Source organism: Lontra canadensis, unplaced genomic scaffold (assembly GCF_010015895.1).
Source record: "Lontra canadensis isolate GAN:19392208 unplaced genomic scaffold, GSC_riverotter_1.0 scaffold1, whole genome shotgun sequence".
NCBI classification, from domain to species: Eukaryota; Metazoa; Chordata; class Mammalia; order Carnivora; family Mustelidae; genus Lontra; species Lontra canadensis.
In genome coordinates, this window is record NW_022630995.1 from 102,163,627 (window position 1) to 102,187,330 (window position 23,704).

Below are 23,704 nucleotides of genomic sequence, written 5' to 3' on the forward strand. Positions count from 1 at the left end.
ATTGTCAGACAAAATTCTAGTCCTAATTATATATGATTGGACAACTGCTCAATTAGGTGTTTATGGAACTGGAAAAGAATACAAGCATTTGGTAACACGGATTAGAAAGGAAACTCCAATTCTGCTGGCCATTAGCCATAGAAGCAAAATTTCTAAGTTTTCTGAAGGATAGCCATTGTGTATCTTATTATTAAAACAGCTAAATAGTATCACAGTATGTCACTTTATTTAGCTGGGGTAACTAATACTTCATACAAAGTTTGTATACCTCATTTATATGACTTCAATGTCACCAGAACAATCAATGTCTGACATACAGTTGCCATTAGATCGACAAATAGAATTAGGTTGCATGATATTAGTATTATGCATTGTGTATTGACTCTTGGATTTTTATAATTGTGTATTGCTATGTGTTAAATATGTCAAATAGGAGTATGTTGGAAATTTTAATAAAATGGATCCCATGTTTTTTACCAAAATGAAATGTTGGCTAATTTTTACATGTTTACTACTAACTGAAAATAAAAAAAATAAATTTATTTTCCTTCTCATTCTAACATTGCCCCCCAAAATATAATCTGGTTAGATTTTAATTCTCATTATTTAAACTTAAGCAATTATTTTTTCATTCCTATCCCACATTTTCAGAGAAGGTGTCAGGTGATCGTGTGGCAAAACACCTTTTTATCCTGTTAGCTTAACCAAAATAATAAGGAAATAATATTTTGGACAAATAAGTGAACAACTAAGGTATATATTTATCTATATTTTGAAATCTTCATTACTAGTTGTTCATTTACTATCCACTGATTCAATGTGAAAAAGGGAGATTTTTTTTTAAAAGATTTTATTTATTTATTTGACAGACAGAAATCATAAGTAGGCAGTGAGGCAGGCACGGAGAGAGGGTGAGGCAGGCTCCCTGCCAAGCAGAGAGCCCGATGTGGGGCTCGATCCCAGAACCCTGGGATCATGACCTGAGCCGAAGGCAGAGGCTTTAACCCACTGAGCCACACAGGCGCCCCTGAAAAGGGAGATTTTTTATTTTAATTTCTTTATAATAGTAATAATAAGGGTTAACATATATTGAGTACCAGGTTCTAACCATATATATGTGATTTTATTTAGCCTAACACAGGGCTATTGGTAATATATACTACGACTATTCTGATTTTAAATTTGAGGAAACTATGGCATAACTAGATTACATCACTTATCCAAGTTCATAAAGCTTGTAATTAAAGATGTGGGGGTTCAAAGCAGGTCTGCTTCACTTCAAAGTTCTGTGCATTATGTTATATTGGTTCTCTAAATATTAGGAAATTTCATAAATCATTGATTTTTGCCAGCCATTAGAGTGAATTTTTCTTAAGAAGGTAAACAGAATTTTATCACCGATTGAATGGAAGCTTTTAGTTAATCCCTTTTCTTGGATAATCTATTTATTCATTTATTCAAAATGTACAGAGCACCAATTGTTTGGGTAATGTCACACTGTTTCAGATACCTGCATGTCTCAAATTGGAGTGAACAGCATGAAAATTCCTGCCTTCATTGTGTTAACATTCTACTAGGATGTGGGAAATAGTAGTAAAAGTAAACAAATAAAAAAAAAATAAAGAGAGATTGCTTTGTGGAATGATCCAGTTTGAAGGCAATAAAACAAGATGACACCACAAAAGGTCTGGGTAGGATCTACCTTAGATGGAGTGCTCAAAGAATAGTTATCTGAGGAATGTCATGAGAGGAATGATCTGAATGATAAGGATCCCATCAGCAGAGTCTGGAGAAGAAAGAAAACAAGTGAACTGGAGGGTTTTGAGTCCTAAAAGAAGAGTTATGACCCTGGGATGGAGAGGTTGTGATTGGGGGTGGGGGATTATTTTGTAAGCCACAGTAGCAACTGTGGGTTTTATGGTAAGGGCAATGGGAAACCCCTGAAGGATTTCATGCAAGGTAAAACATGATTTGTATCATTATTATTATTGTTATTATTATTACTACTACGACTACTATTTTAAGAAAGTTTCTCTATTGCTATGTAAAAAATTCATTTTTGAGAACAAAAAGATGGAATCAACACCAGAAAGCAAAAGCTGTGTCGAATTACATATGACATTGTCAGGATGTTATGTTATGAAATGTTATGTCACAGTCACAGATTGTAGTCAGTGAAGTTCTAAGAGAGTAGAGCTTAGTTAACGATTTGGAGCCAAATTAGGGGTAGAATCTTTAACACTTTATAGCAGTGTGATCTTGGAACTTTTTTTTTTTTAATGGTTTATTTGTTTGATAGAGAACTGAGCAGGACGGGCAGAGGGAGAGAGAGAGAATCTCAAGCAGACTCTGCACTGAGTGTAGAGCCCAACTTGGGGCCAGATCTCATGACCCTGAGATCATGATCTCAGTGGAAAGCAAGAGCTGGACACAACCAACTGTGCCAACCAGGTACCCTGATCTTTGAACTTTTATTTACCTCTCTGAATTCTAGTTTCCTCATTTGTAAAATCAGGGTAACTGTAGACCCCATTGGCCCTACCTCACTGGGTTGTTTGAAGCGCAAATAAATTTGTAAAAAAACAAAAGCTTAAAACAGCTTTTGGAACCTTATAAATACTATAAAAGTGTTTGTTAACTCACATTAATTGAATACAATAGAAATACGCAGGTTCTCACCTTCAGAGAACTGAAGAAAGCCTTTGAGAGATCTGAGAGATGGGTTTCTGTCCTGCTCATCTAGATTTCTCCTTTCCTCAAGCTCTCTGAGTCCTACTGGTCCTCTTCTGAGTACACCATGCTGATCTGTGCTCAGATGTTCTTTGTTATTTCATGCCCATTATTCCTACCTCTTAGAGGATGCATTTGTTCTAAGTTTCCATTAAATGCCCAGCTCTTATCAGAGGCATTGTCACGGAGGCTTTGCTTCCTTCCAGTGTGCTGTGCAGAATTCTGGTCACCAGCTTCCCTCATTACCCCAGAGATGGCTGTATGGCTCTGCAGCCGTGGAGTGCCTGGGCACAGACTGAATCCTCAGCGAGCCTCCGTGTTCTGCTGCTCCTGCATTCTCTCCGGCAAGCAGGAAGGATTCAGCCCTCTGCCAGTGGGGAGAGTACCATTCTGAGCAGGAAAGTCTGATTAAAACACATTTGCCTCTTGGCAGGAACTATTTAAAGCCTCAGATTATAGTAAGATCCCTTTTACATGTCACAATGTTACAGGAAATTATCATTTTTATAAAATACAGTGACAAAAGTGGGCAGGACAGTTCCAGGTCTGAGGTGAGTCATGCCAAGGAGCTGGCTAACTTGGGTCCCTCCCGCCACCTAGAAGCTGAAAGGATTGCGGTTGTAACCCATTCGCAGATCCCCCGTGTATCCCAGCACAAAGGATGGAATACTCCGACCTCCAGGATAAAATCCAAATCCTCTGGAATTTGATCTGTCTACCCATCCAGGCTAATTCCTAACTGTTCAATCCTTCAGGCATTTAAAGCCCTCGCTTTTTAATGACCTTTGAGCCTCTACTTTTTAAATTCCCTTTACTAGAAGGCACCCTACTTTATTTCTTTTGAATCATTCCTTGTCTTCCATATGTCTCCTCTCCAGTGCCACTCTTTCCAGGAAGTGTCCTGGAAGTCTTCTTTTCACTCCACATGGTCAAGCTGACTAGATGCCTTCATTTCACACCCTCCGGCACCCTCCTTGTCATAGCTTTTAACACACTGTCTTAAAACAACTATACCCTCTGGTATGCAGATCTTATTTATGAATAGGGATTCGTTTTTGGACCCCTTGAAAAATTGACACAGTAATTAGTAAACAGTAAGTGCTCAAATTATATATGTTGAATGGAAACTTGGATGTCTTGTCCCTTTCTTTTTAGATTTATTAATTATCTTCCTCAGTGAAGGAGCACAAGGATTTTCCATTAAATCACTTCCTGTCAGTATAAACTACATTTTATGTTTTTGTTGCTGTTGTTGTTGTTATTTTATAAGTAAAGAAGCCGAGAAGTTAATGATGTGCCCAGGTCATGGAGAACAGGTGGAGTAAGTCCTGGGCCCCAGAAATTACACCCTCAGATCCATCAAAACCAGGAACCCTCAAAACCTTCATTATAATGGTTTCACTCAAACACACAACAGTTATAGAACTACCCTTTCAAAACATTAAAGCACATTTTATATTGGGCAATAAAAGGAAACAGAAATAATAAGCATTTTAGTATATTTTTACTTGCTATCTGTTATTCCATGTTATTTTAACATACAAATTATGTAACTTTAATAATTAGTTTAAAATGATGATCATCATTTGGATAGCTTGTAATTGGATTTGAATATTTTATTTAACATTGGGAAATACTTTTGAATTCTATTAATAATACTTTACACTTTTAAAATTCACAACCATCCAAATTTTAAGAAACTTATTTTTATCATCAGAAACATGTGGAAATTGATTTATTTGAATCAAAGAGCCAATAATTTTAAAAGAAACTTGAAAGCAGTGATTAGTAACTTTGCTTTTTAAAGTCTATTTTCTAATAAGTGATTGTCTTAGTCAAGACATGTTCTGTTTAATCTTATGACTTAGTGAAACATTGGCCAAGATTTTTCTCATCCTTTCCTTTTCTCAAATCTATTCATAGATACTAAAATGATGAGTATAGCCTTTCTGTAGATGAGATTTTCATATTTGGAGTCCAGATTTGAAACATTTATAGAATTAACTTTTTCAGACTTAGGAAATGTTTGATTTTAATATTATCTTCAGGGTATAGGAATCAATAGTGCATCAGTGGAATTTATAATTGGCCTGAAAATACACTTGACTTAGATGAAAATGTCAAATTAGATATTATTATTTTTGGTTTATTTCTTGGCCACAAAATAAATGTCACTTGCTCTTTAAGAAGCATCTGTATACAAATATATTGAAAATATTTTTAATTTCTTAAGTAAATATCATTCTACTTTAGGTAGAAAAAATTAACATAATTCCCTTTTTATGTCTATTTAATATTGTGCTGTCATTGAAGAATGGAATGTGATCTTATTCATATCTTAAGTTATTGCTTTTTGACGTATGTGTTGATAAAATAAAAGCACAAAATATGGGCAGAATTATTTCAATAATTTCAATTTACCAGACAAATCATCACAATAGCCACACTTTTATTTTTACCCCTTCTATTTTTCTTTCCTTATATTCTCGAATAAAAAATAACCATCAAATAATAATAATAAAAATCAACCTGTTTGGAGACTAAACCCAGATTGGGATGTGAAGCATTTGATGCTTATGGAACGAAGACATGAAAATGACATCAGATAGAATGAGTCTGTATCGAGAAAAGGTGAGCCCAAATAAGTTGGTCAGTCATTCTCTTGTTATCAATATCATTTGCCATGGGAATAACCATGTAACCCAACCCCCATTTATTTATTTTACAAGTGAAGCAAATATATTCATAAATACTCAAGTATTTGCTTTAATTTCCTCCTTTATTTGCTTATAAGTTGACTTCTCTTTTTTTATACTCCCTGTCTAAACCCTCAGGAAGTTCTGTCAGCTTAACTTCAAAATATAACTAGAATCTGACTACTTTTCCATCTCCACTGCTATCACCATAAACTATTCCACTATCATCTGTATCCTGGCCTATTGTAATAGTCCCTACCTACTCTCCCCTTGTCCTACCTTTTCTTCCTTGCCAACAGACATGTCTGCATGGCATCCGGAATAATCCTTTCAAAACAGAAGTCAGCTCATATTATCCCTCTGTTTTCCTTCCCAGTCCTCCCTACTTGATCAGGGGGAAAAAAAAGAATCCAAAATACTTACAATGGTCTACAAGGTCTTATATGTTCTTTTTGTTCACTGATACCTGCCTACACATATCTTCCCCACTTTCCCCCTTGCTCGCTCTCTTATAGTCACATGGACCTCATTCTGTCTAGATCATACAGGCACATTGAAACTTCATGGTCTCCTCTTTGCAATGCAGTTTCCTGATATACACACACAGCTATCTCCCTCACCTCCTTCCAGGGTTTTGTCCAAATGTCTCATTCTCAGTAAGGCTTTTATCAAGTACCTTAATTAATTTTAAAAATATTTCCATCCCAATTAAGAGTTCTTATTCTATGCTTTATTTCAGTGCATGCCACATGCCATATTCTAAGCTACTATATTATGGGGGCACCTGGGTGGCTTAGTCAGTTAAGCATCTACCTTCAGCTAAGGTCATTATCTTGGGGTTCTGGGATCAAGCCCCGAGTTGGGCTTCCTGCTTAGCAGGGAGTGTGCTTCTCCCTCTCTCTCTGCATCTCACCACCCGCCCTGCTCATGCTTTCTCTCTCTCTCTCTCTCTCTCTCAAATAAATAAAATCTTAAAAAAATAAATTACTATATTATTTGCTTTGCTTACTCATTTTGTTCATGGTTTGTCTTTCCCCATAGAATGCAAACTTTATGAAGACAGGGCTTTTGACCTATTTTATATTTGCCTGAAACAAACCTAGTGCTTAATAAATGAATGGATGAGTCAATGTAAAGGACAGGAAGACCTCAGAACGTGAAAATGTCAGGGCACCTGGGTGGCTCAGTGGGTTAAGCCTCTGCCTTTGGCTCAGGTCATGATCCCAGGGTTCTAGGTTGGAGCCCCACATTGGGCTTCCTGCTTAGCAGGAGTCTACTTCTCCCTCACCCTCCCCTCTGCGGCTTGTGCTCTTTCTCTCTCAAATAAATAAATAAAATCTTAAAAAAAAAAAAAAAAGTGAAAATGCCTGACATGGTTAGAACCTAGTGGTGTTGAATGAATAGGTTCCATGAACATTCTTTTGAAAGAATGCTTTGTGGAGAATTTTCTGAGAGTTGTTTCCATGTGATTTTTAAATAATAATTATTTTAAAAAACTGATTATATGAAATGAGAGTTTAATTGTTGCCAGTCTTTCTGTAAAAGTCTGTTTGTTGCAGCTTGAATCAGGGTACATCAGGAAGACGTAAATGTGATTAATAACTCCTGAATTTTTTTTTTTTTCAGAAAAAACTGAAAGCAAGGACTCTGATTCCCTAATCTGCTGCTGAAATTTGCTTTTTCTCGGATCTCAGGAAAAAAGAAACTGGCACACTTGCTTCCCTGCTGCTGCCATGTTAAGCATGCTCACTTCACAAGCTCCTACAGATGAAAGTGTAATTGTGTGGAAGGTGAATTGATTGCAATTAACCTCAGGACTTACCCTCAGGCTGGGGTATTCTACCTTCTTTTCTAGGAATGTGCCACCAGGGCCATAATACATAGCTGATGAATACATATATCATACAGGGAAACACATATATTATGGGATAAAGTACATAAATCATGTAGAAAAACATGCATTATACTGAGATGATCAAATTATAAATGAAGCACATAAATCATAAGATTACACTGTTGAATTGTATCAGGAAACATAAATTATATAGTGAAATCCCAGGGTCACTGGAGGGTTCACTGAATAATGAAATGAGTTCCTATAACTTAAGGAAAAGTGGAGTAACTCGGTGAAAAATCCATTGTGCATTATGTTGAATATTCCATTTAATCCAATTTTATCTCCTACATATCCTACACCTCCTGTACCCAAAGAATCGAGGTGGCACACTATGACAGAAGGGGACTAAACAAACAACAAATGCAATATTGAATGATAATGTACTCTAACTACATTCAAAAAGATAAACTTTCAAATACAGTGAACATCTATAGATGAATTCTCAAGTCAATGTTGGAAAGCATGGCAGTTCCAAAGTCAGCTACAAATATCAAATATCAAAAGGGCAACGTCTTGTTCTAAAATGAAGAATGTCTTGAATCTTAAGAAGATCCTAAAAAAAAAAAAAAAAGATGAAATTAAGGTTGGTTTGTTCTAAATGTAGATAAGCAATTGAAATTTGGATTGATTCATTGCATTGAATAATGAAGAACAAAAACATTTATTTTAAATTATGCATATATAAAGACTTTGCTTACCTTCCCTTAGGGATCATTTTTCACATTTGACTTTTTTTTTTCCCCTCTACTTCTCTGTACCTTTGTTCATGCATGTATTAATAGGATGAAAGAGAAGCAAAATGGAGAAGAGAATTCTTTAACTTACTTTTGCTTTTTAAAGGAAAGTCACAAGCTGGTAGAGGCCATTCTGTGAGGCTCTAACAGAAGCCCAGGCAAAGACAGACTTTCACACACAATGCAGAACAATGATACAAATCAGATCAATCTCACAAAGTTTCTCAGTGCAATGTTCATCCACATGAATTATGCTCTCACTAAAGGAAGGGCCTGGAATTCACATCCATTCGTAGCACTGGTGAGTTAGGGTTATGGTCAAAGCCTGGTGTACTGAGGGATTCCTTAGTCATAAACAAAGTGTTTGACCCACTCTATTCCTCAGGGCAATAGAAAGCCCAAGCTAACAAAATTTATACAGTGGAAATTGATAGTTTATTGCTGACCCTGGAGGGGCAGGGGCACTGACTCACATCCTATTTCTGGCTTTTCTTGGCATTTGTTACTGCAGATAAAGGTAGGTTTTGTCGAGATGTGCTGCGGGTCCCAGAATACAATTGTGTCAAAATGCAAGTGCTAAATTTCATTTGAAGGGGAGCAATAAATTGGCACCCCCAAATGCCCCCTGCCTTCCCTAAACATCATATTTCAATTTCTGACTCTTATTCATGTTTAGTGCTGGCTAACACACCACCAAGATATTAAAAGATATATATCCTGTTAATTGTACATTAGTAATTGTTGAAGGAATTGAAGAACTAAAGATGCACAAAATTCCTTTGTTTACAATGGCAGGTGAAATACAATATTTATAAAAATGTAATCCATAAAAATGTGTAGTTTGTTATCTGTACGTTCCGCTTTGGCTTGCCAACCCAAACTGTTTGGTCCCCAAAACATCCATAAATGGTTAAATTTTCTCAATATACGGATAATCATTTTACTCTATGATCTATGTGTTTCATTAGTTGAGGTACACATTTTGCTATAATAAATGTGCTTCAGTAAATGATCTATGCATTTCTTTCTGAAATGTATGTGTTTCACTAGAAAAGGTATGTGTTCATCAACTATGAATAATGTTCCTAACGGCACCACATTATATTACTTGGCTGGTATCAGCACAGCATTACACATCCATTCCCTCATGACCATGAGCACTGCGTCCGCGAGAAGACACACATCAGCCCCTGTCACTCTCAGGTGTCGATGCTCAATGCTCGTGTGCATGAACTCAGCTGTCTTGGGAAACACAAATGGGAGAGAGGGGGATGGAGCCATTTTCGAGGTGAATATGTTTGTTAAATGAACAGGAAACAAGGGATTTTTCTAGGCCTGCCCTTTTATAACCCAGACAAGGGAAAAACAATATGACAAAACACAGTTGGGATTTTATTGTTTTTCGTAGGCAAACTTCCTTCCATTTGCTTCAATTAAACATTACTTGGGTAACAAAGGAAAGAATGTCATTCCAAGTGAAACACTAAAACCATTTTTTTTTAACTTACTGACTCCTCTATCAAAATTCTACCTTGCTCCTGATTTTAGTGAATTGGCTTCCAAAATGAAGTGAAACGAATTATTTACTTTAAAGGTTAACGATCTTATCTTTCTGAGAAAGGTGATGTTGATCACTCATTGATGGGAGATTCCTGTCAGTTTAAAATTCAAAAGGAGAAGAAAGATTTTTGTAGGTATAACATACAGTCATTTACTTCTCAACATATTGAAATTCAGACCAAGTGATTACCTGACCAATTCTTTGTGACCTCTAAGCTATCTGGGAATACTAACAAACAAACCTTTAGATTATCTATAGAAAACCTTTCTTCCCCCAAGTGTATGAGTTTCTTCTGTCCAGCTGTCAATGTTTTGAAATTTGCCTGATTCTTAGAGATGACCATTTATTTCAGAATTGTAACCTCTCTGTCCTTTCTTCATTGTGATATACAGCCTGTAATTCAGTGCACACGGTATTTGCGAATATTGTCATGAACCAACCGAATGTCTTATAATCTGCTCTTCATGTAAATGTGTTAATTATGACCGAATCACTTATTTTCACAGATGAAAACTAATGCTTTGTATATGAATTTTCCATTTAAAAATCATTTTTCAGTAAACACTGAAACTCTTTTACATATGACATCACATGATTTATTACACATGTCTCTATTTAGTGACCTAATTTTCTCTCTACTTTACATCTATCATTGCAGATATTTCTTTCATTTATACCTGCCTTCCACATTTTTTATTTACTGAAATGACTGAAACCTGGTGGTTATTTTTTACTATTATGGGAACTAAGAATTTCTACAATCTCATCAGCTGGCAAGTCATTCATCTTATAGTTAAGACATTCTCTATATAACAATAGTCTATATTAAATAGTTCTGAAATAGTTAATTCAGTGCTTTTAGGGAATTGCTATAATTTTTCCAGTAGAATGTTTTGATGATACCCCCATTCTCATTTTCTGAAGACTATCAACATGAACATATGAAAAAAGAGAAGATTCTGGACAAAAGTAATCTTTCTGATAAAAATCAGTTCAGCATTAAAAGAAGTTGAATTTATCCATGTATAAAACTGGATTAGCCAGGATTATTTTAGGGACACCCAGGAACCGTTATTTAGGGACACCTAGAAATAAAAAAAAATAATGTTGGTTTATACATATAGGTCACCTAGAAATAAAAAATAAAAATATTGGTTTACACATATAGGTCAGACATAATACTTTTTTTAATGCATGTTACACCAAATATTGTTTAATGATCTTGTGAATTAAGTGTTATTAATACTATACTGACTTTGTCTTATATTTTTGATTGTTAATAATTATATTCTTTATGGTAGCTTATAAATTGTTGCCTAAAAACAGAAGCAGGAAATTGTAGTAAATGTTATTGAAAACTCTCACAGAGAGATTTTGATGTCTATATTGAATTTCCCACTTACCAAGTTGATTAATATCCTCAGTTAGATGTTACATCTTACTTAGAAAGTCCTCAAATCAGTCATATGTGAATGGTTCATAAGCAAGTTCCTTGAGACCAGAAATGGTCTAAGTGATAAACATTTAATCAATTTGTTTAGACTTTGCATGTATATAAGAAAAATACATATAAGAAAAATATATATATAAGAAAAATCTCTTCAGTAAAGATTCCTTAAGACCCATATACTGAGATCAACCTGAACTGAAAGTACTCACTTTGTGAATAATGACTTTGTGAATAATGAAAATAATAATATATATGTTCAGACTTTCAAAAATATCACAGTTTGCTCATAGATTTCCACCACCAATCACCTCTTGTACACGTAGGTCTGTATGTATTTGTAATATTTAAAGTTTTTAAAGAATAGTTAATTTTATTTTTTATTTTATTTATTTATTTATTTATTTTTTTGCTTTAGTCAAGATTCATTGTGATTAGCCTGTTTTACTGGTACTGTAAGGACCTTTGTGATACTTGCTAAATCTCAAAAGTGATCTGAATTGGTGTTCTCTGTCAAAATATAGCTCTGGTATTGTCTATAACCTGGATGTTTTCAGCTCCAGACACCATGGTATCTTTCTTGTGGTTTCTAGAATCTTTGAGGGCTATGTCATAAGCTTTGCTAAAAGAAGAAAAGCAACAACAACAACAACCAAAAAAAAAAAACCCTCCAACCATTCTCAGGTGAAAAAAATAAACTGACTATTAAATAAAACTTGAACATTCCTTTAAGAATCTGCAGATATTAATACATTTAAAAATAGGCTTAAAATCAGGTTATATTAGGCCAAACACACCTTAAATTGCTAAAGAGTTTCACAGTGACATTTTGGTCATCAACTGCAGCCATTATCTGGGGATAAATCAATTTGCAGCAGCTGTGGACAGCTATCTGAGTGTAGAGCAGAGCAGCTTAACTGTAGAAGCATGTTAAAGTTAAAAGGCCAGAGTCTTGCTGACTACACATAAGAAATTTTTTTAGGGTAAAACCATAACACAACATTGCCTGACTCAGAACATATCAGGCCTTTCTTGTTAATTCATCCTATCTAATAGCTGATTTGATATGCTTTCTTTTCTAGCTCCCTTGTTAAGAATGGTGCATATTATAGAAACTTGTCTAGATCCATTTTTTTTTCTTCCTTTTGGCAAATAATTCTCTTTAGAGGTTCAGTTAGTGCTTCTGGCAATGGCAGAACTAGCACTTTTATGGTCTTTTAATCTGTGAAAAAGATTGTCCTTGGTTTCTTTAAAAGGTCAATATCAGGTACAGAATTTTCTTCAACCGTAAGCAGAATGGTGCCGTACTAGATAAGGCATCTCACAACAAATTAAAATAAAGAAGGTGCACAATTTGCCACAGTTATATATTAGCTTATTTATAACCTAGAAGTTAGCATGTTTTACCTTTGTGTTTCTCACTTACCGTAATAGTTTGTTTTCTGAGTTTGAGACCTGGATTTAGAAGGTAAAATAATCTGCGAGGTGGGGTTTTCCTTTAAGTTCATATATTGGCATCTCTAGAAAATGGATGATGGACAGAGAGGGAAGGAAGGGTCTTTACAGGGGAAAAAAAAAAGCAGCTTTCTAAATGAAACTGGAAATTATATATACAAATTCAAGTGTGTATCAATTGTGGTTTATTTAATAGATTTACCTTTCACAATGTAACCTCAATATATTTTTCAGTAAAACCACAAAGGTCTGAGACAATGTATGAAGATGGCTTATATTCTGTACAGTGATATAATCTAATATGGACCAGTTATAGTTGAAGTTAGAATAATGAATTCCGTCAGAGTTCAGGGAATATTTGTAAGTGAATCATTGTCATTGAAGACATGACGTTGTGATCTGAAGCTTGTATTGGGATAATTTTAATAGTCATCACTCAAGTAAAAATTGTGTTTGTAATATCTGGCATATTTTTAGGGTCCTATCGAAATCTTTGATGAGATAATAAAATTAATGGTAATTAAATATGATTATAATTTCCCAAAGAAAGAAAATGTATTTCTATGGGCTAAATATGCTTGCTGGAAATTGTGACTTAACTGATCTCAATGCTGAATTTAAAAGTTAAATATAATAGCTTCGGCTTCCATAGTCTGGTCATGTTAATTTTTTTTTTAATGTTGGGGCACCTGGGTGGTTCAGTGGGTTAAGCCTCTGCCTTAGGCTCAGGTCATGGTCTCATGACCCAGAGTCCTGGGATCAAGCCCTGCATCAGGCTCTCTGCTCAGCAGGGAGCCTACTTCCCCCTCTCTCTCTGGCTGCCTTTCTACCTACTTGTGATCTCTCTCTCTCTGTCAAATAAATAAATGAAATCTTTAGGAAATTTTTTTTTAAATGTTGACTTAAATAGTGGAAATTCTTGGCATAGGGATTATTTGGTGGCTCTACATAAATATTTTTCTAGGAACATGTGAGACTCTGAGAGAGGCTGGATCTAAGTGCTATTATCCTTAAATCATAGGTTAAAAAAAAGAAGAACATACAGATTCATTTTTAAAAGTATGAGGGAAAGTATTTTAGCTAATAAAAATTGGCAGAAACAGTGATGTCAATTTAAATTATTGGTAAGTAAGTATAATTTTTGGCTAAAGCGCTATAGTAATACCACTGATATACTCTTTGGAAAAGTCTTGAACTTGGAAATCTTGAAAAATCATCTGGGAAAACATTTGTCCTTATATTGATAGTGGAGGACGGAGGGAAATTTCCATTGAGGCTTCTATTAACTGTTCTTCAAATGACGTATACAAATGAATATTAATAATCAACATGGTCTGGCATCCAACCCATTGCCAGGCATCTTGTCCATGCTTAGCAAAACTCTGTGATGTGTGTTTGATCAGAATTTCTATTCTACAGATGAGAAAACTGAGTCAAGAGGTTAAATGCTGTACTTATGGTCACACAATAGATAAGTGGCATTTTGGAGATTGGTAGTTGCTCCCCATTATTCCGTCCCCCTTCTCCTTTTAGTAATAGAAAAACCTAAGTTTTAGTTAGCTACAGGGTTTAAATGCCAGCAAGGGACCACATTTCCCATACTCTCTTGCAGTTAGCGATGCCATGATAATACATTTTTGTTAATAGTTTTGAGCCAAACCATGTTGTTTGCAACTTCTGGGTCTTATCTATAAAGGGACTGGAACTAACTTGCCATATGTTTGGAAGCTCTGTGCTCAGTGTGACAGAGCAACATGATACAGGGAGGCTGAGAGCCCAAGAGTATCAACCCACGATGCCAGACCAGGATGGCTTACCCAGACTTTCACATGAAAGAGAAATAAGCTGTCTAAAATGCCTGTTCAGAGATCCCCCTCTTTCTTACTCTCTCAGCGATCCAATAGGTATCTCAGCTAATACAGTGTGAGAACTGTTTCACATCCAGAATCTAGAACCAAAGATCTTAAATGTTAGAACATGTCCGATTGAACCTGCTGTTTGCTAGAATTGTCAAGGTCATTTTTGATTCAGGAATTTTTCCACTTAGTAATTTATGTCTCTAAAACTCTTGGGTCGACTCACTTTGACAAAAAGAACAACAAATAAGAGAGACATATTGTAGGAAAACTATAGGTGCCACAACTTTTTTCCTGAATTAATAGTTCTTAAATACACCACAAACATAGATGTTCTGTTTCATCACCAGTAACTTATTCCTTTAACTTACACTGTGACTTACATTTTTCCTTCAAATATTTCTGTATTTTCCTGATTTTGGGTCTCCACTTGCTCCTTTGTATATTTCTTTCATGATTTCTGATTTTTCAAAGTTATTGTGTTTTTTTTTCTCTTGCTGCCTAATCAGTACTAGGTAACTTCAAGCCCTCAGATGATTCCAATAATTTATAAATCACTCTTGTAAATATATTTAATTAATGCAATTAGTTGGTAGAATTCTCCTGTGAAGCTATCTGTTTCTGGACTTCTGTTTGAGATTTTTGACTACTGATTCCATTTCTTTGCTGGCTAGCAATCGGGTCAATTTTCTATTTCTTCCTGTTTCAATTTAGGTAGTTTATATATTTCTAGGAATTTGCCCATCTCTTCCAGGTAGTCTAATTTGTTGGCATATAGTTTTCCACAATATTCTCCTATAATTGATTGCATTTCTGTGGTGTTGGGTGTTATTTCTCCTCTCTCACTTGTGATTTTTATTTATTTGGATCCTTTCTCTTTTCTTTTTGATAAGCCTGGCCAGAAGTTTATCAATTTTATTAATTTTTTCAAAGAATCAACTCCTTGTTCCATTGATCTGTTCTATTTTTTTTTTTGTTTATTCTATATCACTTATTTCTGCTCTAATCTTTATCATTGCCTTTCCTCTACTGGCTTTAGGTTCCATTTGTTGCTCTTTTTCTAGTTCATTTAGGTATAAGGTTAGGTTGCATATTTCAGATTTTTTCTTGCTTCTTGAGGTAAGCCCATATTGCTGTACACTTTCCTGTGAGGACCACTTTTGCTGTATCCCAGGGGTTTTGGACCATCTTGTTTTCATCATCATTCGTTTCCATGTATTTTTTTATTTTTAATTTTTTATTTGATTTCTTGGGTGACCTATTTTATTTATTTATTTTATTTATTGTTTACTAGCATGTTGTTTACCTCCATGTATTTGTGGTCTTCCCAAATTTTTTCTTGTGGCTGACTTCTAGTTTCTTAGTGTTGTAAGCATAAAAATTGCTTGGTATGACTTTAACCTTTTTCTATTTATTGAGACCTGTTTTGTGATCTAATATGTTTTCTATTCCAGAGAGCATTCTATGTGCACTTGAAAAGAACATGTATTCTGTTGTTTAGGATGAAATGTTCTGAATATATCTGTTAAGTCCATCTGGTCCAGTATGTTATTCAAAGCCATTGTTTCTGTGTTGATTTTTCCACTTAGATGATCTGTCCATTGATGTAAGTGGAGTGTTAAAACCCCTACTATCGGGGCACCTGGGTGGCTCAGTGGGTTAAAACCTCTGCCTTCTGCTCAGGTCATGGTCTCAGGGTCCTGGGATAGAGCCCCACCTCAGGCTCTCTTCTCAGCAGGGAGCCTGCTTCCTCCTCTCTCCCCGCCTGCCTGTCTGACTACTTGTATTCTCTATCAAATAAATAAATAAAATCTTTAAAAAAAAAAAAACCCTACTATTCCTATATTATTATCAATCAGTTCCTTTATGTTTGCTATTGATTGTTTTATATATTTGGGTGCTTTCATGTTGGGTGCATATATTATTTACAATTGGAAGATCTTCTTTTTGCATTGTCCCCTTTATGATTATATAATGCCCTTGTTTGTCTCTTTTTACAGTCTTTCTTTTAAAGTTTCATTTGTCGAATAGAAGTACTGCTACTTCAGCTTTCTTTTGACATCTATTTGTGTGATAAATGTTTCTCCATCCCCTTACTTTCAATCTGTGGTGACTTTAGATCTAAAATGAGTCTCTTATAGGCAGCATATAGATGGCTCTTGTTTTATTTATCCATCCTGAACACCCTATGCCTTTTGATTAGAGCATTGAGTCCATTTACATTGAAAGTAGTTATTGATAGATATATATTTATTGCCACTTTTCTACCAAAGATTTAAAGAAGAATTAATACCTATTCTTCTCAAACTATTATAAAAAATAGAAGGGGAAGGAAAGCTTTCAAATTCATTCTATGAGGCCAATGTTACCCTGATTCCAAAACCAAATAAAGGCAACTAAAAAAGAGAACTAAAGGCAAATATCCCTCTGGATATTGTGGGTTTGCAAAATTCTTAATAAAATATTGGTAAACCAAACCAAACTACCTTAAAAAAAATCATTCACCACGATCAAGTGGAATATGTTCCTGTGTTGAAAGGCATGGTTCAATATTCTCAAATCAATCAACATGATACAGCATATTTATAAAAGAAAGGATAAGAACTAGTGGGGACGAGAGAGGGTGGTGGGGATATGGACATTAGGGAGGGTATGTGCTATGATGAGTGCCGTGAAATGTATAAACCTGGTCAGTCACAGACCTGTACCCCTGGGGATAAAAACACATTATATGTTTATTAAAAAATTTAAAAATAAAAAAGAGTAAAAAAAAAAGGATAAGAACCATATGATCTTTTCAATAGATGAAGAAAAATCATCTGACAAAGTACCACATCCATTCATGATAAAAACCATCAACAAAGGAGGTTTAGAGGGAACATACCTCAACATAATAAAAGCCATATATGCCAAACTCACAGCTAATATCATCCTCCATGGGGAAAAACTGAGAGCTTTTCCTCTATGCTCAGGAACAACCATTGTTATTTAACATAATACTGGAAGTCCTAGTCTCAGCAATCAGACAAAAAAAGAAATAAAAGGCATCCAAATCAGCATATGATCACTATTTGCAGATGGCATGATACTTTATACAGAAAACCTGAAAAGACTACCAAAACACTGCTAGAAATGGCACACAAATTCAGTAAAGTTGCAGGATACTAAATCAATGTACAGAAATCTGTTGCATTTCCATACACCAATAATGAAGCAGCAGAAAGTCAAATTAAGGAATCAATCCTATTTATAATTGCACAAAATCATAAGATACCTAGGAATAAACCTAACCAAAGAGAAAAAAGATCTGCACCCTAAAAATCATAAAACACTGATGAAAGAAAATGAAGATGACACAAGGAAATAGAAAGACATTGTTAAATGTGTACACTACTGAAAACAGTCTATTCTTTAATTCAACTCCTTTTAAAATACCACCAGCATTTTTCACAGAGTTAGAACAAACAATCTTAAAATTTGTATAGAACTACAAAAGACCCCAAATAGCCAAAGCAATCTTGAAAAAGAAAGCAAATCTGGAAGGATCACAATTCTGGACTTCTAGTTGTATTATAAAGCCATAGTGATCAAAACAGTATGGTCTGGCACAAAAATGGACAAGCAGACCAATAAAACAGAATAGAAAACCCAGAGGTAAAACCATAACTATATGGTCAATTAATCTTCAACAAAGCAGAGAAGCATATTCAATCAGAAAAAAGTCTCTTCAACAAACTGTGTTAGGAAAACTGGAAAAGAATAAAACTGGACCACTGCCTTACACCAAACATAAAAATATATTCAAAATGGATGAAAGATCTAAATATGAGACCTGAAACCATAGAAATCTTAGCGGAGAACACAAGGAGTAACCTCTTTGATATAAGTGATGGCAAGTTCCTTCTGGATATGTCTCCTGAGGCAATGGAAACAAAAGCAAAAGTAAACCGTTGGGACTTCATCAAAATAAAGATCTTCTGCAAGTGAAGGAAACAAGCAAAAAAAATAAAAGGCAACCTGTGGAATGGAAGAAGATGCTTGCATATGACTTATCCAATAAAGGGTTGGTATCCAATGAATATAAAGAACTTATAAAACCCCACATCTAGAAAATGAATAATTCAATTTAAAAAAGCAGAAGACATGAACAGACATTTTTCCAAGAAGACATCCAGCTGGCCACAGACACTTGAAAAGATGCTCAACATCACTCATTATCAGGGAAATACAAAACAAAACTGCAGTGTGATACCATCTCACTCCTATCAGAATGGCTAAAATCAACAACACAAGAGACAACAGGTGTTGGCGAGGATGTAGAGAAAAAGGAACCCTCTTGCACTATTGGTGGGAATGCAAACTGGGTCAGCCACTCTGGAAAACATACAGGGTTTCCCCAAAAAGTTAGAAATAGAACTACCCTACAATCCAGCAATTGTATTAGTAAGTATTTACCCCCCAAAATAAAAAATACAACTTGAAGGGATACAGGCACCCTGATTTATAATGGCATTATCTACAAAAACCAAATTATGAAACAGCCCAAGAGTCCATGGACTGATAAATGGATGAAGAAAATGTGATGTATTTATATATCTACAGTGTAGTATTACTCAGCCATCACGAAGAATGAAACCTTGCAATTTGCAACAACATGGATAAGCTAGAGAATATTATCCCAAGTGAAATAGTCAAAAGACAAATACCATATGATTCAACTCATATGTGGAATTTAAGAAACAAAACAAATGAGCAAAGGGGGGAAAAGAGAGGCAAAATAAAAAACAGACTCAAGTATAGAAAACAAATTGATGATTACAGGGTGGAAGTGGGTGGTGGAATGGGTTAAACTGGTCATGGGGATTAAGGAGCCCATTTGTTGTGATGAGCAGTAGGTGTTTTGCTGAAGCGCTGAATCACTATATTATACACCTGAAAGTAATATTACACCGTATGCTAGCTAACTGGAATTTAAATAAAAACTTTTAAAAATACAATTATTTGGTCCTACAAATTTTAAGTTGAAAGAGTACTTCAAAAAAGACATGTGAAGAGGGGAGCCTAGAGAAAGAAAAAAATATTTGCAAACCACATATACAATAAGGAGTTAGTATCAAATGTACAAGAAATCCATTCAACTCAACAGTCAAAAAATTAATAATCTAATTTAAAAATGGGCAAAAGGTTTTCCTAAAGACTTACAAATTGCCAACAAATAGATGAAAAGATTTCAATATCACAAATTATTAAAAAGATACACATCAAAACCATAATGAGATACCACCTTATTCTTGTTAGAACTGTTATTATCAAAAAACAACAAGAGATAACAAGTGCTGGGGAGGACCTGGAAGAAAGGGAACACTGGTGAGAATGTAAACTTGTACAGCTATACTGGAAACAATAGGAAGGCTTCAAAAGAGATTAAAAATACTACTATAGGGACGCCTGGGTGGCTCAGTTGGTTAAGCAGCTGCCTTCGGCTCAGGTCATGATCGCAGCATCGGGATCCTTGCTCGGCAGGGAGCCTGCTTCTCCCTCTGCCTCTGCCTGCCACTCTGTCTGCCTGGGCTTGTTCGCTCTCTCTCCCTCTCTCTCTCTCTGACAAATAAGTAAATAAATAAATCTTGAAAAAAGAAAAAAAAAATACTACTATATGATCCAGCAATCCCACTTCCGAGTACATATTCAGAGAAAAGGAAATCATTATTTTGAGGAGATATCAGTACTCTCATGTTCATAGTGGTGTTATTCACAATAACCATGGAATGGAAACATCCTAAGTGTCCATCAGTGGATAGGTGGATGGATGAAGAAAATGTGTCCCATATATACTGTCTTTATACATACCATGGAATATTATTCAACCATAAAAATAATGGGAAATCTGCCATTATGTAACCACCTGGATGTATCTGGAGGGCATTATGCTATGCAAAATAAGCCAGACACAGACAACTATTGCATGGCTTCACTGATATGTGGAATCTACAAAATAAATAAAAGAAGTCAGACTCATAAAAACAGAAGGTCAAATCCTGGTTACTAGGAGCTGGGGGGTTGGAGAAATGAGAGAGATGGGTAAAAGGATATAAGGTTTCAGTTTTAAAATGAAGATAACATCTGAAGATCTAATGTATAGCATGTATAGTAATTAAGGAAATTTCCAACTTTTAATGCTTGTGAGCCCTGTTCCTGGGTTCCCTGAGAAACTATACTTTAATATTTACTAAGGTAAAAATGACTCTTCAAAACCTCAAAGCATGGCTCTATTTCTGCCCCAGACTTAATGTCTGCTTTGTTTAAAAAAAAAAAATGTAGCGGGGAAGACACTTGGGTGGCTCAGTTGGTTAAGTCACTGCCTTTGGCTCAGGTCATGATCCTGGAGTCCCAGGATTAAGTCCTGCATCAGGCTTCCAGCTCTGTGGGGAGTCTGCTTCTCCCTCTTACTTTCAACCCTCTCATGCTCTCTCTCACTCTCTCAAATAAATAAATAAAATCTTAAAAAAAAAAAAAAGACCAAAAAGGAGTATTGAAAACATAAAGGTGAGGAAAAAGAAAAAAAATCCTCCTTCATTTCCATAAGGTTAAGTCATAAGCTTTACACATACTAAAATCATACAGTAAAGTCTGTAACTTTCTGGAATGTCCTTTGTCATGATGATTTGTAACTTTTTATGTATAAACCATATATGCGCTTCACTAAATATTCCTTTCCTGGAGCACTTTCTCCTTTGTGAAGATTGTGTATTCCAAACAGCTGTCCTAACCTGGCTTGAATTAAGCTTTTTCCTTTCTCTTTAAAATTTTAAAAGGTTTGTTCATTTTGCATTGTCAATAGTATAGTTAATAACACCGTATTGTGTAATTGAAATTTTCTAAGAGAGTAGAACTTAAGTATTCTCTCACATACAGAACTGTAAACATGTGAAGTGATGGATATAATTGTTAATTCTATTGGGGGAATTTTTCACAATTTGTATGTATATTGAATCATCATTTGCATACTTTATAGATCTTAAAATTTTGTCAATTATACCCCAGTAAAGCTGAAAAAGAGTAAATGATATGTGGAGACTTCTGGTTTCTTGGCCAACATACAAAATTAGGAAGTAATCATTCCATCCTCACAATAAGAAAAAAGGTAAACAAACTGAAAATTAACAACTTTTCTTAGAGCCATCAGAAAATTGAAGTCATAGGGCAAACTGTCGCCCACAAACTGGAGAAATAAACAAATATAGAGAATTAGCAAGCTATATGTCAATAGAAATGTCAATAGAAATTTTCCAAACTGAAAAGCAAAAGGAAACAGAAAAAAAAAAAATGGAACAGAATATCCAAAAACTATGGGGTAGTTATAGAAGGTTTAACATATGTCAGCAGAGAAGAAAGTGAGATAGGGATAGAAGCAATAATGACCGAAACTTTTATAAAATTAATACAAAATCTGCTGAAACTCATACAAGAAGAAATGAATATTATATATATATATACACATATATATATATTTAAAGAACTTGATTTAGTAATTAATAACCTCCCAAAACAGAAAGCATGAGGCCCAGATGGGTTCACTGGTGTATTCTGCCAAACATTTAAGGAAGGAGTATATCAATTCTCTACAATCTCTTTCAAATAATAGAAGTAGAGGGAATACTTCTTAACTCATAATATGAGCCCAGCATTACCTTATTAAAAAAAACAGACAAAAAATTACAAGAAAAACAAACAAATAAAACCTGCAAGCTACAGGCAAATAGCTCTCATGAACACGGATGCAAAAATTCTAGTAAGATATTGGCAGATTAAATCCAACAATTTGTAAAAAGGATTATATGCTATGGCCAAATGGTATTTATCCCAGGTATGCAAGCTTAGTTTAACATTTGAATATTAGTTAATATAATCCATCATATGAACAGGCTAAAACCAAGAAATCAAATGATCATAACAATAGAGGCAGAAAAAGCATTTGACAAAATCCAATACACATTTATTATAAAAACTCTGTAAACTAGGAACAGAGGGGAACTTCCTTAACCTAATAAAGAATATCTACAAAAACCTTAAAACTAACACCATATTTAATGGTGAGAAACTCAAAGCTTTCCCTCTAAGATCAGGTATAAGGCAGGGCGCCTGGGTGGCTCAGTGGGTTAAAGTCTCTGCCTTCAGCTCAGGTCATGATCTCAGGGTCCTGGGATCGAGCCCCTCGTCGGGTTCTCTGCTCAGCAGGGAGCCTGCTTCCTCCTCTCTCTCTCTGCCTGCCTCTCTGCCTACTTGTGATCTCTGTCAAATAAATAAATAAAATCTTAAAAAAAAAAGATAAATGAAAAGATACTGAATATCACTCATCATCAGAGAAATGGAAACCAAAACCATGAGATACTGCCTCACACCTGTCAGAATGGCCAAAATTAACAACACAAGAAACAACGGGTGTTGGTGAGGCTGCAGAGAAAGGGGAGCCCTCTTGTACTGTTGGTGGGAATGCAAACTGGCACAGACTCTCTGGAAAACATTTGGAGGTTCCTCAAAAAGTTAAAAATATAACTATCCCATGATCCAGCAATTGCACTACTAGGTATTTACCCAAAGGATACAAAAATACAGATTTGAAGAGGTACATGCACCCCAGTGTTTATAGCAGCATTATCAACTATAACCAAACTATGGAAAGAGCCCAAATGTCCATCGACAGATGAATGGCTAAGGATGTGGTATACACACACACCCATAAATATTAAATTAAATAAAAATTTTAAGAATTTTAAAGAAATAAAGAAATGAGCTATTGAGGTACAAAAAGACATGGAAGAACTTTGAATGTATATTGTTAAATGAAAGAAGCCAGTCCAAAAAAGGTACATACTGTGTGATTCCAAGTATATGTATATTATATATATACAAGTAATATTTATGAAATAAATAAAAAGTAGTTTGTTTGGCAAGAAAATTCTCTAGAGTGTCATCATTGGAAAAGAATCTATACATGATGGATATTTTTATTAAGATTTCACTTTTTTTTCTTCTCACTAGAACACAGAGTAGAATATTAATGATTAATTGAATGAAATTAAATAGTATTATAATCAGAGAAATAAATATAAATATAAGAGTAGGAAGAGGGAGGGAGAAGAGGCAGGTAGATATTTTACCATAAGTTCTAAAAGTTGTCAATGTTTGGTTTTGAAATATTTTCACCTAGGTTATCTCAGAATTGAAATAAATGAAGAAATGGTATTAGCTGGTTTGCAACGAGCTCGGCTGTAGCCTAAAAGCTGATTGTTGTGCCATAAATTGCTGACAATTATTTATAAATACT